The sequence below is a fragment of the Mirounga angustirostris genome, unplaced genomic scaffold, assembly GCF_029215605.1.
Source record: "Mirounga angustirostris isolate CCGP_5_RB_7025 unplaced genomic scaffold, mMirAng1.0.hap1 SCAF_2, whole genome shotgun sequence".
In the NCBI taxonomy this organism is placed as follows: domain Eukaryota; kingdom Metazoa; phylum Chordata; class Mammalia; order Carnivora; family Phocidae; genus Mirounga; species Mirounga angustirostris.
Genome location: NW_026991710.1, coordinates 138,095,487 through 138,110,239, shown reverse-complemented (window position 1 = coordinate 138,110,239; position 14,753 = coordinate 138,095,487).

The window sequence follows — 14,753 nt, the reverse complement described above, 5'->3', positions numbered from 1 at the left end:
TGTTCTACATCCAACTGTGCTTCGTGAATTATATTATACATAGCATAGGATTCTCATTTCACAAGTACAGAGAGGGGGAGAAGTCCAAATGGCTATTGTAGTCAATACTGTATTGAGTCAGCTGGGCCAAGCAAGCAACTATCACCCTTTGCAAAACGCTGCCTCACTGAGGGTTACTTCTGCCCGGAAAAATGAAATACTTCTTTAGTAAAGATGGGTAACATTGAAAAAAATAGTAAATTTGAAATCATTTTTGTTTAGAAACCTTCATATCTTAGTATTAATGTACGAAAAATTATATACCTGGCTATTTTTACATGTTCTATGGTTTTGTTTATCAGCATGGTCGAGTGGAAAGCATGTAAAATTTTTACCCGCTGTTCTGTCCACCAAGTATGGTGAAGGCACACCTCCTGGTGGCAGAGCATCTTCATTACAGGAAAAGTTCGAAGGGCTTGTTTTGCAAACCTTGATTCATAAAGTGAAATCAGTATCGTGGTAAAATCCCTGTCAAAGGAAACTGTGCAGTTTCATTATTTATTTTCTTTTGGAATTACACTGTGGAAAGGGAAAAAGATATATTCTTTTGAGGCCTCAAAGAGTATCTTTATGCAATATTTATCTTTTGAATTCGCATTCCTCAGGTCTGTTAATACTCAGGAACACTTAAATGCTATTTCATCACTTTTAAAATTTCTAGCCTTAAATGGAAACTTTTGGAAAAAGATTCATGTCAATAGGAAAAAAAAAAAAAAAGATATTCCTTGGTTGTGATAAACATTGTACATTTCCAAAAAGCATACTTTTCATATTTATTTTTTTTAAGATTTTATTTATTTATTTGATAGAGAGAGACACAGCGAGAGACAGAACACAGCAGGGGGAGTGGGAGAGGAAGAAGCAGGCTTCCCGCTGAGCAGGGAGCCCTATGTGGGGCTTGATCCCAGGACCCTGGGATCATGACCTGAGGTGAAAACAGATGCTTACCCAACTGAGCCACCCAGGCGCCCATACTTTTCATATTTAAATTCTGTGAAAGAGTAGTGAAATACACAGTACTTTTCATTCAAGTGAACTTTCCATATTTAAAAAATGAGTATGTCTAGTCTTTTAGGCCATTTTTGTAAAAAATCCTGAAACTCCTCTGTTGAGAAAAAAATATGTAAGGGTAAACTGCTAAAATTATGTTTGTTCATATAAAACCAGTGATTAGGGAATACAGGTTGATGAATTGTTATAAATTTCTTTTTTTAAGATTTATTTATTTATTTTAGAGAGAGCAAGTGGGAACAGGGGCAGAGGGAGAGGGAGGGAGAACCCTCAAGCAGACTTCCTGCTGAGCACAGAGTTTGATATGGGGCTCCATCCCAGGACCCTGAGATCTTGACCTGAGCCAAAGCCAAGTGTTGGCTGCTTTACCAACTGAGCCATCCAGGCGCCCCAGTAGTTATAAATTTCTAATAGCCTCAAATAAGACAAATCTTCTACTGTTCTATGTAATTTGTTATTTTGAACCAAAGTAAGATAACCAAAGGAAGACATGAGGACAACAGCAAAGTATGGCAAATATGTGTGGCCTTCAGAGAAAAGACAACGATTATTTAGATTACCAGTGATTGAGCGGCAATCAGAATAGTTTATGGTTCAGAAAAGCAAGAAACAACTGTCTATCAGAATAAGCAAATGTTAATTTTGTAAATTATTTTATTGTCCCCAAATAGAAATGCCCTGTTGATTGCACCTCATTCTTTTTAGTTGTACAGACAGTTATTGCTTTGATCATTGTCAGGAGCGTAATTTTATAATAAAATGGAAATGCTGAAGGTTTACAAAAATGATTTACGTCTTAGTGGTTTGCATTAAGCAAAACATGCCACTTGCTAAACAACCACATTTATGCTCTTTCACACATCACCCACTTATCATTCAGGCAAAATACAGTACACGGAACAACAGCAGGTCTCTATCCAAATGACAATTCTATCAAAGCTATTGAACTATTATTCAGGAAATTTTATATCATTCTTTTTTTCCCACCATTTCAATTTTTTTCTAGGATAAAATGAATACTAACAGGTAAACATATGAAATTTGCCTCAAAGCTATCATCATGTCCAAGTGTAAGAGAACACTATTATTTGATGATTCCTTATTACTTGGATTGTAGCATATCTGGCAAAGCTTGAAAACCTCGACTGTATTTTTTCTCTGTGACTCTACATTCTGTACATTTCTATGCCAGGGTGAAATGCATGACTGCTTATCTTAAGAGCATCAATACAAGCCAACTGTCCACCTCTTTCTTGCTCAAGCTTTCTTGTCCAATCTAGCAGCAGAGACAATCGGACACAGTAATGGTCAGACAACTGCCCTTCTGCAGTGACTGGAAATGAATTGGTTCAAATTCATCTGTGTGGCATCTTCAAAAAAAAATTAGAAAAAGTAATATACGTGCAAAAAATTACGAAAAGTAATGCATGCATATGGTTAATTAAAAAAAAAAGGTTTCGATAGCACAAGAGGATAAAAGATGAAGGAAAATGTTCTTTCCTAAGGTTCTTCCAGGTCTTACCAACCAATTGGGAGTCTTTCCAGAAATGATTCCCGGTATAAACAGAATTATCTCTGTATGTATGATAAGAGATTTCTTCCCATTGTTTCAAGTCTTGTAAAATCTGTATTGGTTTCCTATTGTTGTTGCAACAAATTACCAAAGACATAGTGGATTAAAGCAATACAAATTTATTATCCTATAGTTCTTGAGGTCAAAAATCCAAAATGGATTGGCAAGGCTGTTTTCCTTGTGAAAGTTTAGAAGAGAAACGATTTCCTTGCCCTTTCCAGCTTCTAGAGGCTGCCAGCTTTCCTTGCTTCGTGGTCCCACAGTACTCTGATCTCTGCTTCCGTCAGCACATCTCCTTCTGTCTCTGACCCCTCTGCCTCTCTCTCATAAGGATCCTATGACTACATTGGGCCCACCTGCATAATTCGGGCTAATCTCCCCCACCTCAAGATCCTTAACATAATCATTTTGGCAAAGTCCCTCTTCCCATGTGAACTAATTTGTTCCCAGGCTTCCAGAATAGGACAGAGACATCTTTGGAGGGCCCTTATTCTCCTACTATAATACCTCTCAGTAAAGTTTTCAAGCTGTTTTCATTCAGGTTCTGTACTGTTCTTGTTTTGTTTATTCCTTTTTTTAAAATTTAATTTAATTTTATCATGTTATGTTAATCACCATACATTACATCATTAGTTTTTGATGTAGTGTTCCATGATTCATTGTCTGCGTATAACACCCAGTGCTCCATGCAATACGTGGCCTCTTTAATACCCAACACTGGGCTAACCCTTCCCCCGACCCCCCTTCCCTCTAAAACCCTGTTTCCCCGAAGTCCATAGTCTCTCATGGTTCGTCTCCCCCTCCGATTTCCTCCCCTTCATTTTTCCCTTCCTTCTCCTAATGTCCTCCATGCTATTCCTTGTGTTCCACAAATAAGTGAAACCATATGATAATTGACTTTCTCTGCTTGACTTATTTCACTTAGCATAATCTCCTCCAGTCCCATCCATGTTGAAGCAAATTACGTTATATCTTTTGTTGTTGATTATTGTTTATATTTAGATTCTCATTTAAGATGGGTTTTTTGGTAACTGGAAAAATATGACTTTCTTCAACAACAGGGCTCTCTAAAGAGCCTCAATTAAATGCAAGAAATGAGCTGTCCTCACTAAAAACTCAAATCCAAAGACATATTTCCTGGGATTGTCTGTTACTACATCTTCATATTATTCTCTCAGCATTAATTGATCATTTCCTCCTGCTTGAAATGTTTTCTTTCTTTCCTGCTAAAAATCCTATTCTCTCTTGGTTTTCCTATTTCACTAACTGCTTCTTCTCAGTCTCTTTTATTATTTTACCCCATCCCTTCTATATGTGTACCTATGGTTCTTACATTGCTAAATCTTCTCTAGATATATTTATTCCCTTTCTGGAAAATCTTTAATCTCATGGCTTTATAACACCTATGAGCAGAAAGTCCTAAATTTACAACTTCAACCCCTCTCTTTAACTTCAGATTTGAAAATTCTGCTTTTTTAACATCTCTACATGAATGGCTAGTTGGCTTTCAAACCTAAATGTCCAAATCAAAACTTCTAAATTTCTATACAACAGCCCTACCAAACAATCCTCCCCTTCCCCAGCCTTTCCCATCTCAATAAATAGCACAGCCTTTTGCCCAGCTAATTGTGCACACACACACACACACACACACAACTTGGAGAAATATTTGACTCCTCTTAAATCCTCATCCAATTCAACATCCGTGCTGACGGCTCTGCTTTTGAAAAATATTCCGTGTCTCGCCACTCTCATCACCTCTGTCATTAACATTCTAATCCAAGACACTGTTGTCAATCAATTGGATTATTGCAATGTGTTCTTGCTCCCTTACAACATCCAGCATGTTCTTTCCCAAATGTTTAACAGGTCATATCACTTCTCTGTCCAAAAACTCTGGCTTCTAATCTTACTCAAACTAAAAAGTTCCCACTCTTTGGTATAGGGGTATATTTGGTATATTAACTCTAAAAGGATGAACATCCTCCACCAGACATGGTTACAGAAAAAGTGGTGTTCTTGGAGAGGGACATTTTCTTTCCTTTTTTTTTTTAGATTTTATTTATTTGAGAGAGAGAGAGCACAAGCCGGGGACGGCGATGGCTACAGAGGGAGAAGCAGGTTCTGTTCTCTGCTGAGCAGGGAACCTGATGTGGGGCTCGATCCCAGGACCCTGAAATCATGACCTGAGCCAAAGGCAATGCTTAACCGACTGAGCTACCCAGGCGCCCTGGAGAGGGACATTTTCTAGACAGTAAGAGAAGTATTCTGTGTAGAGGTTTAGGATGTAAATGAATAATCTGTCAGGCAGAGTAGAAATGATAGATGGGTCAGGGAAGATATTGGGAGCTTGCACTTAGATTGTGACTAAGGATGTCAAGAATGTGAAATATGGTAGAGGTAGCTAACTAGGAGAGTCCATATTTAACTCAAGTGTTAGTTTAAACCAAAAGCCCACAGATTTAGATTCAGGCTGAAAGAATGAATGCAAGGCTGTTTGCATGCCAAAGGAACGCCCCAGGATCCAGCATATTTATGGCAGTGGAATCATAAAGAACCCAAGAAAGAAGGCAAAAATCAAGGGGGCAGAATTGGTGCCACTTGGTTCAACTACCCTTTTCTATCTGCTGATTCTTCAGTCAATGTCAACTGCCAGAAGTTCTGAGTTTAATTTTATTTAAAAGGGTCATTTCACTTCTAAAATCAACTATTTATTTTCTTGAACTCTTGTCATATCCATGACCCTTCTAAATTTCTTTCTTCCTATCAATTTTTCATTGTACTTTTTAATTTTAGAAGTAATTTTAGAAATTTAGAAGTTAAAGAAAACTCCATTGAAGGGGAAAAAAGACAATGGAACTTTCTTCCAGTTTCTTGGCTTTTCATGATAGCTATGGCCTCAGGAGGTTATAAGGCTGTACTATTTTTTCCCATGTGCAAGTGTGTATTTTGGTCAATCCATAAGTTTTTAAGCCATTAGTACATTTAAGCAGTTCCATTTCTTGTAACTTGCATTCACAAAAAAATCAATTGCTGTGAATATCTTTAATCCTGTTCCCTGGACAGTAAGTTTTTCAGGGCAAAATCTTTTTGCTGATGTGTGATATTGTTATATTTAAATCTTCTGTAATACTATCTTCATGCAGAGATTTTATTTCACTTGTACCCTTTTCTGACCTATGGTATTATAATCTTAAATGTATTGTAAAGAATCAGCCTTTCAATAAATCAAAACTTTCTGTATAATAATGCCTTAGGTCTATCAAGTGTTTTTCTGGTGTATAAATCATTTTTACATACATTCTCTCTTTACTGTTCAGATGAGCCTGTAAGCTACACCCAGATCACCACTGCCTGTTTACAAAGAAGAAATAAGGATCAATGATGTTTCGTAGCTTGCTAATAAGTATCAGCAATAGAACTGGCACCCAGATATTCTGATGCTTATTATTCTTTACATTCTGTGATACAATAGACATTAAATGGCTAGCCAGAAAAATCCACAAGAAGGTATAATTTAGGATCTAAACTGTATTCCATTGCAACTATTACAGCATTCATGGTTTTACCCAATGGGAATTCCTTTTCAATTCAGAAGATTATTCTTTACGCCAAACATTGATATAATGTAAGGGAGAATAAAATGACTTCTCATGGCCAAAGCACAGAAAGAACACGGAACGGGGGGCATCTCACCAAAGAACAAGAAGCATTAAGTAACTAGAGAGAAAACCACAGGGTCATAGCAGCTTGCAAACAGAGAGCTCACAGGCAAAACTGACAGGAGATATTCTACAGAGCACAGTGAAGAAAATGAAAGCTTCGTAGCGAATAAATAGGTTACGACTCTCTACTTTAAATGAACTTTGTGTAGTTTTAAAAGCATAAACCAGTCATTTTCTACAGAGAATTATACCTGATTTTTCCAGTGTTCTTTAGATCAAAGATTCTCAATAGAATAGTTTATATTGGCTGTCTCCAGTTCTCCCCTTAGTCTAGAATTAACTGCCTGGTGTAGGGGTTTATGTAGCTATTCTTCTGGTCTCTAAAGTCTTAGAAGGGTCCTTGGGCAACTCTCACTCCATCCAGTGCTGGCGATAATCTCTTGAACTTGCCTGCTGACTCTGCACATGTTATCCCAAGGCAGTCAGAGGCGGCAAATAAAAAAGAGGGCATACCATGACACTGAGTGTTTCCATAAATACCAACTGTATAGGGCACACATTGACAGGGATGTAACAAATATGATCCCTACCACACTTGTAGCATACATTATCTACATATCTTTTAGGAGGATCTGGCAACTTTTCAGAAGTAGGCTAGAATGTCAAATCTTCATTTTCTTTATTTCCTGAGGCAAAGGAGAAATAAGTCTGTTATTTCTACAATGGTAATGAATAGCAGCCTCTCAGAGTCTCTGTTCAGCTGGTATTTTGGCGCTTTCTAAAAAGAATAGCCTGTTAAATGAATTTGTCTTTCCATTGAAGCAAATACAGGGAGGAGTAGTAAATATTCTCCTACCAGAAAAGCTAATATTTGCACTTTTGTCTCTAAAGATAATGTAGTTTTTCTTTCTTTCCTTTTTTTTTTCTCTGTGTGCTTGGTGACCTAAAGCTGTAATTGATTTTAAACTGAAGGTTTTTTAATGAGTGTTTTACAATGAGGCATTTATTGTGAAGAGCCACAGGCCCCAAATCTTCATGTCAGAATTAGTATTTACCATTTCTTCTATACTGGAGAATAGAGACAACAAAAGTTCAAAGAAGTCAGACAAGTCAAGCTAAAAGCAAAATGAATAGATGGAAAACTACAAGAGAACATGAAAGAATATGAGGAGATAAACAAGAAGTGATTCAGCAACATAAAATCCACTGAAGAAAATAAGCACATGAACTCAGAGGGCAACTAAGTATTTGATAAGAATCAGTTATGAAAGCATCTATCTTTTAGGGGAAAATTCCTGCTCCTTTCTTTCTTCCCCATCTCTTTGTATCCAAAGTCTTTCCCTCTTTCTGATTATGCTGTTGTTTTCTTTCAATTTGATTACTTAATATTTCTTTCTCAACATTTCATAACACTATATTTATACATGTTATATATATATCGTCCCTTTTAAATAGAATTTATCTCATTAGTAGGTTCTCATACATTAAAGCATCTTTGCATCCCAGGAATAAAACACATGATCATGGTGTACGATCCTTTTAATGTGTTGTTAAATTCAATTTTCTAGTATTTTCTTGAGGATTTTTGCATGTTTATACATCAAGGATATTAGCCTATAGTTTTCTTTTCTTGTAGTGTCCTTGTTTAGCTTCCATATCAGGGTAATGTTGGCCTCATAAAATGAATTTGGAAGAAATTTTGAATTTTTTGAAGGGTTTGAGAAGGATTGGTATTAGTTCCTTAAATGTTTGATAGAATTCACTAGTGAAGCCATCTAATCTTGGGTTTTTCTTCTTTGGGATGTTTTTGGTTACTGATTCAATTTCTTTACTAGTTAACTCAAATTTTCTATTTCTGCATGATTTGGTCTAGTGAGGTTATATGTTTCTGGGAATATATGCATCATTTCTAAGGTTGTCCTAGTTGTTGATATATAACCGTTTATAGTAGGCTCTTATGGTGCATCAGTTGTAATGTCTTTTTTTCATTTCCGATTTTATATGAGTCTACTCTCTTTTTTCTAAGTCTAGTTAAAGGTTTTTAAATTGTTTAAATCTTTTCAAGAAATCAACTTTGTTTTCTTGATTTTTAAAATTTTTTTCTATTCTCTATTTTATCAAAATTTTGTCAAACACTTGATCTGTATCTATTAAGATGAGCATAAGATTTTTATCCATCATTTTATAACTGTCGTATATCACATTTATTGATTTGCAAACGATGAACCATTTTTGCAGGTGATAAATTCTACTCAATTATAGTGGATGGTCCTTTTACTATGCTGTTGAATTCAGTTTGCTAGTGTTTTGTTGAGAATTGTTGCACCTATGTTCATCAGGGATATTGGCCTGTAATTTTCTTTTCTTGTAGTGTCCTTGTCTGGTTTTGCTATCAGAGTAAAGCTGGCCTCATAAAATGAGTTTGAAAGTGTTCCTTCCTCTTCAGCTTTTTGAAGAGTTTGAGAACAATTGACATTAATTCTTTGAATGTTTGGCAGAACTCACCAGTGAAACCATCTGGTCCTGGGCTTTCCTTTGTTGGGATGTTTTTGACGACTGAATCAACGTTCAGATTTTCTATTTCTCCCTGTTTCAGTCTTGGTAGGTTGTATGTTTCTAGGAATTTCCCCCTTTCTTCTAAGTTACCTAATATTTTTGGCAAATAATTGTTCATAGTAGATTTTATGATTCTTACTATTTTTGTGTTATCATGTCATAATGTCTCCTCTTTCATTTCTGATATTTATTTGAATCTTCTCTCTTTTTTTCTTAGTGATTTTTTTCAGTTCAGTTATTGCATTATTCAGTTCCAATATTTCTTTTTTTTAAATTAATTTATTTATTAGAGAGAGAGAGCAGGAATACAAGCAGGGAGAGTGGGAGAGGGAGAGGCAGGGTTCCCGCGGAGCAGAGAGCCCGACGTGGGGCTCGATCCCAGGACGCTGGGATCATGACCTGAGCCGAAGGCAGACACTTAATGACTGAGCCACCCAGGCGCCCCTCCAATATTTCTATTTGATCTTTTGCATGTTTTCTATCTGTTGTAATTTTTACATTCTTCATCGTTTTTCTCCTGAATGTTGAGCATCTTTATAGTGGTTATTTTGAATTCTCTGTCAAGCAATTAATATATCACTGTTTCATTAGGGGTAGTTACTGGGGCTTTATCTTATCCTTTGTTCAGGCCATGTTTGCCTGTTTCTTTCTTCATTTTCTTTGGCTCTGTGTTAGTATCTGTGCAGTAGAAAAAACAGACACCTCTCCCAGTCTTCACAGACTGGTCTTATACAGGATAAAGCCATCTCCGATCAGTCTGGCAAGAGATTTAGGTTGCCTCTCAAATCTTTTCTGTGTGTATGTCTTCTCTGGACTTGTGTGTATAAATTCCCAATTAGAGGGATTTGCTGAATCCTCCCCCCTTCTCCTCCAAGAGTTTGTAATCTCTTGCTTCCTTTTGTGGCTATCTGCTATATTTTGGGTTGTCCAGACCAGCAGCACTTTCTAAGCTCTTTTTCTGTTTTCAGGTGCCCCAGACATCTAGAGTATGCTGGAGACTGGAAAGGCTGAAGCCATTGCCTTGGGTTTTCACCTGAAAAGTTTGAACATTGAGCATATGCTTCAGTCTCCTCTTTTCTTCCCCAGACATAAGTCAGGGGCTTGGAGTCTTGCTGAGGGAAGGGCTCCAATGGATGACTGCATGCTTGTCCAACCCACCTTTGTTCTCAGTGGCCCCCAAGCATCTAGAGTGTGCCTTGTTCCATCAGTGCTCTGAGACAGGCAAGACACAGGTGGTCCCTTGGGCAGCCCCTGGAAAAGATGGAATGTTGAACATATGGCCCAACTCTCCTTTCCCAAGGAGAAGCTGGGATCTAGGGCTTTTTAGAAACTTGCTCTGTGCTGAACCAAGGAGAGGGGAGATGGTGAATGCTTGCTTGCTGGTCCAAACTGTCATCTTTATTTTCAGTGGCTCTCAGGCATCTAGAGTAAACTGGGTCTTGGCAATGATCTGAAACAGGCAAGACAGAAGCCGGTCCCTTGGGCAGATCTTGGAAAAGGAATTTTTGATGCCTAGTCTAACACTTTTTCTCTACAGGGTAAAGCCAGGATTTGAAGCTTATCTTCTGCTCATTCTACACTGAGCTGTGGGGAGGATCTATGGTGAGTGCTTGCACACTAGTCCAGATCACCATCTTTGTTCTCTGCAGCTCCCAACCTTAGAGCTCCTGAGACTTAGATTCAGGCAAGTTAGAAATGAGTTCCTTGGGAAGCCACCTGAAAAATCCAAATGTTGGATGTAATGTGCAGTCCTCTCCTTCTCTCCCCAGGGAGAAGCTAAGATCTGGGGGTTTCCTCCCAATCTTATGGCTCTGTGCCAGAGTGAAATTATGGTGGGTTTTGTTTGTTTCTTTGTTTTTACCAGCTTTGATGTGGCTGGTTTCACACTCACCTGAGGTTCAGGAGCCTCTGAACTAGTTTCTAGATTTCTCACACAGGGAATTGGTGCAAGTATTACTGAATTAGTGTGTCTGTGGAGAGGAAGGAAAGTGTAGGGCTTTCTATCCTGCCATCTTGCTGATGTCTTCTCCTCAAAATTGATTTTAACAATCCTTCTTAATGAACATTTTGATTATTTATATTTTTCATTATATACAACTTTTCATGAGTATCCTATAACTAATTTTGTGTAAATATGTGATTATTTTCTTACGAGAAATTTTCTTGAATACAATTTCTGGATCAAAAAGTACATTTTTACATCATTAGTTTTAGATGAAGTGTTCCATGATTAACATAAGAATAAAAAATAAAAATAAAATAAAAATAAAAAAAAATAGAAAGTACATTTTTAAGTCTTTTGAAATGTATTTTTAAATGATACTCCTGAAAGGGTGCATGGATTTATAGACCTTTGAAAAGTACATGAGAGTTATCAGACACTGTTTAAACCATTACTATCTTTAAGAGATTAATAGGGTTAGACACAGAAAGGACACTAATATATGGGAGGAAAAAAAACTGAGTTGAAGGGAAGGTGGGCAGTGAGTACCAAGCTGTACACTAATAAGACACATAATTAGTCTTCACTGTAGAGAACACAGGCCAGGGATACTATTTATGAATTTTTCGTGCTCTTGAATTCCTGTGAAAATCTTTTTCTCTTAACATTCCTACCCTGTAACAACATAATAATCAAAATGTAATTATCCCGGAAGCAAGGACATGAGCACTCACTTTTAACTTTTACTCTTAATAAATCAAACTCAGAATCTCTTTTAGTCCTCTTATTCTAATCTATTTCATCAGTACTGAAGCTATTTAGATAAGATGGTGGTTAAGAGTCCATTTAGCTTTTGGCCAAAAGTAATTTGCTGTTGGAATTTGGTGGAGATTTTGCTATAACATAATCCTTTCCTCAGTGTAGGGAAAATTAGACAATTATCACTTTGGGATGATTTATATAGGAAGCTATCAGAGAGCTGGTGTCTGCTAGTTTGCAATAATACAGCTGTCAGAAGGCCCAAAGTGTCTCTTTCATCTAGGGGGACTTTGTTTGTTTGTCTTTTTCTTTCTCTTGGAAAGGCTGAAATCCTACAATGAAGAGAAAAAGAAAATACCGATAAGGAATGATATACAACGTTGAGAAATGTTTCTGCCTTCTCATTCATAGCTCTTTTTAGATTTTCTAATTTTTGGATACATGCTTGTTGTAGAAGTGTGTATACATTTTTGGCTCCAGCCTTAATCTGGAAATTGCAGAACATCAAATAAAGGAAAAAAGTATTAATCCATGATTGGAAACCCTTCGCTGAAGGAAAAACTCACACATGTCTGGGACATAGTACCACAAATGAAGGGCAGGAGTGAGGAGAACATGATGTCTTTGTATTCTTTGTGAGTGTGCCTGTGTGTAGCCACCTTATGTGAGCTTCTGCTTTGTTTAACAATAATGAACAAAACGAAGCAATGTGTATACTGAGATTGTAAAACCATCATTCAATTTATAACTTCTTACTGGGTAGCATCTATAATTTTATGAGTCCTCAGGCTATTTCTAATCATATCCAGCCTAAATATTTTGACAACTATTATTATAATTTTTTTTATAAAAAGGTAGCTCATGCTAACCTGGTAGTTTCTTGACAATCTATCCTCAGAGAATAATTAGCTGCTCTTGCCATGGCACATAGTGCTTTTAGGAAGTACTTCTCACACCTTTATTGAAGACCTGGGGTTGTTTACTTTTCACCAGACAACATGACCAGTGGAGAAGTGGCTAGGAATAATACACCTTCCAGATGTTGGTTTTGCTTTATTACATTGCAGGATACATCAATGCCCTCAAACCAGGTTGCTAGGGGATATGCGACCTCTTTCTTTAAAAACTCCCCTTAAGCTGGAGAGCCGAAGAAGTGAACTAAAGCTAGCAGGACCTTTTTAGAAGAGTGAACACACAAAAACAATTTGAAATGAAAGGTGAAAGAACAACAAGAAAACTCTAATAGAGCAATAGATAATGCTTTCTTTTTCCAAATAGACAAAAACATCCACACTGAACAAGAGACCTTGTGGCAAGCAACTGATTTATGTCCTGAACTTTTGAACTACATAGTTGATTTTTAGCCATTATATATTTAATTGAAAGGTTAGACATATTAATCATTTGTGGTAATGCACATTCCAAACCATACCAATCTCCTCAAAAGAAAAATATTACAAGTAATTTAATAAGGGTGACAAAATATTTATTTTATTAAACATTAAAATGAAGTTCATTTCTGGGAAAGCCATCTGTTAACAATAGTAAAGGAACTAAGAAACTTATTTTTTTTATGAAAAGTGCATATTCCCCAAGTCAAGTGTTTATAAAAGCAATAGAATTCAATACATCTGTGTCTTCGGTGTTTCTTACAGAGAGAACCATCAATTAAGATGAATATATTTATTCTATTAAAAATAAACAAACAAACATGACACCGTCCAAGTGAACATGGAAAATTTGACTCAGTCAAAAATTTCCACACGACCGTATGTATCTAGAAATCATTGGGAGAGAAAAGTTCATGACTCTACAGAAACTCAGCATTAAAACTACTTACTTCTAAAAAGACCAGGAAGTAAATAATTTTTATCTGTTTATTCATTTCCATTTTTGATAAACGTTGGGGAAGCCCTGTTCTGGTATCTCTGTGCTCATGTGGGACTAGCCGTCATTGCTAGCTAGACTAGCTAGTCTATTGCTTTTAAAGCCCCAGTTGGGTAATCACTAACATCCCCAGTCACCTCCAGGGTGCTGTCCTTCTCTTTAAAGCTCAAAGGCCTCCTTGGTCTTGAATCAATCACTGCAGCAGCAAACTGTGAACAATAATTAGAGTGATGGAAGGGCAGCTGATAAATACTCTCAACCATGAGATGAACAGAGAAATTTCAGAGCCTCTGGAATTGGTCAAAAATTCTAATAAAGGAAATGACTCTCTTGATGAAGAACTGTAGTCACCATCACATTTTAGCAAAACAGACGAATAAATAAGAGGATCCAAAGGAAACCAGTATAGACATATTTCCTAGTTATCCACTCCTAACCATGTCACTATTTCTCTTTGAAATAAAGGCTATTGCTAATACCAGAAAAGTACTTTTATTGTTATTGAATTTCAAATTGAATATGAACTTGGGTCCACAAGACTCAGGTTTGGCACCAAGTAAGCCTCAAAGACACACAGTCCAGAAATCCAGAAGTACTAAGAAGGAAATACTGGGCGCCTGGGTTGTTCAGTCCTTAAGCGTCTGCCTTCGGCTCAGGTCATGACCCCAGGGTCCTGGGATCGAGTCCTGCATCGGGCTCCCTGCTCGGCGGGAAGCCTGCTTCTCCCTCTCCCACTCCCCCTGCTTGTGTTCCTGCTCTCGCTATCTCTCTCTCTCTGTCAAATAAATAAATTTAAAAACAAAAATCTAAAAAAAAAAGAAGGAAATACTAGCATTTACTGAAGTTCTTTAAGGAACACTAAAGGCAATTAATCAATACCAACAATACTTTTCAGATTCATTTGTTTCTACTCAGTGTGTATGTGTGTACGTAATGTATATTATATCTATTATGAGTTATATATTATATATATTATATATTATATACACACTACACACACACACACACACACATATGGTACTTTGGAACTTCTCAGATGTTAAACTCCCTAAATGTTCATCTAAATACACCTATATTTTTTTTTACGATTTTATTTATTTATTTATTTATTGAGAGAGTGTGGAGGTGAGTGGCAGAGGGAGAGAGAGAATCTCAAGGAGACTCCGTGCTGAGGGCAGAGCCCCACGTGGGGTTCAACCTCACAACCCTGAGATCATGTCCTGAGCCGGAATCAAGAGTTGGAGGCTTTACTGACTGAGCCACCCAGGCGCCCTCCCACCTGCATGGTTTTGTCCCTCCTTCTCCTTCTCCCTCTTTGTTG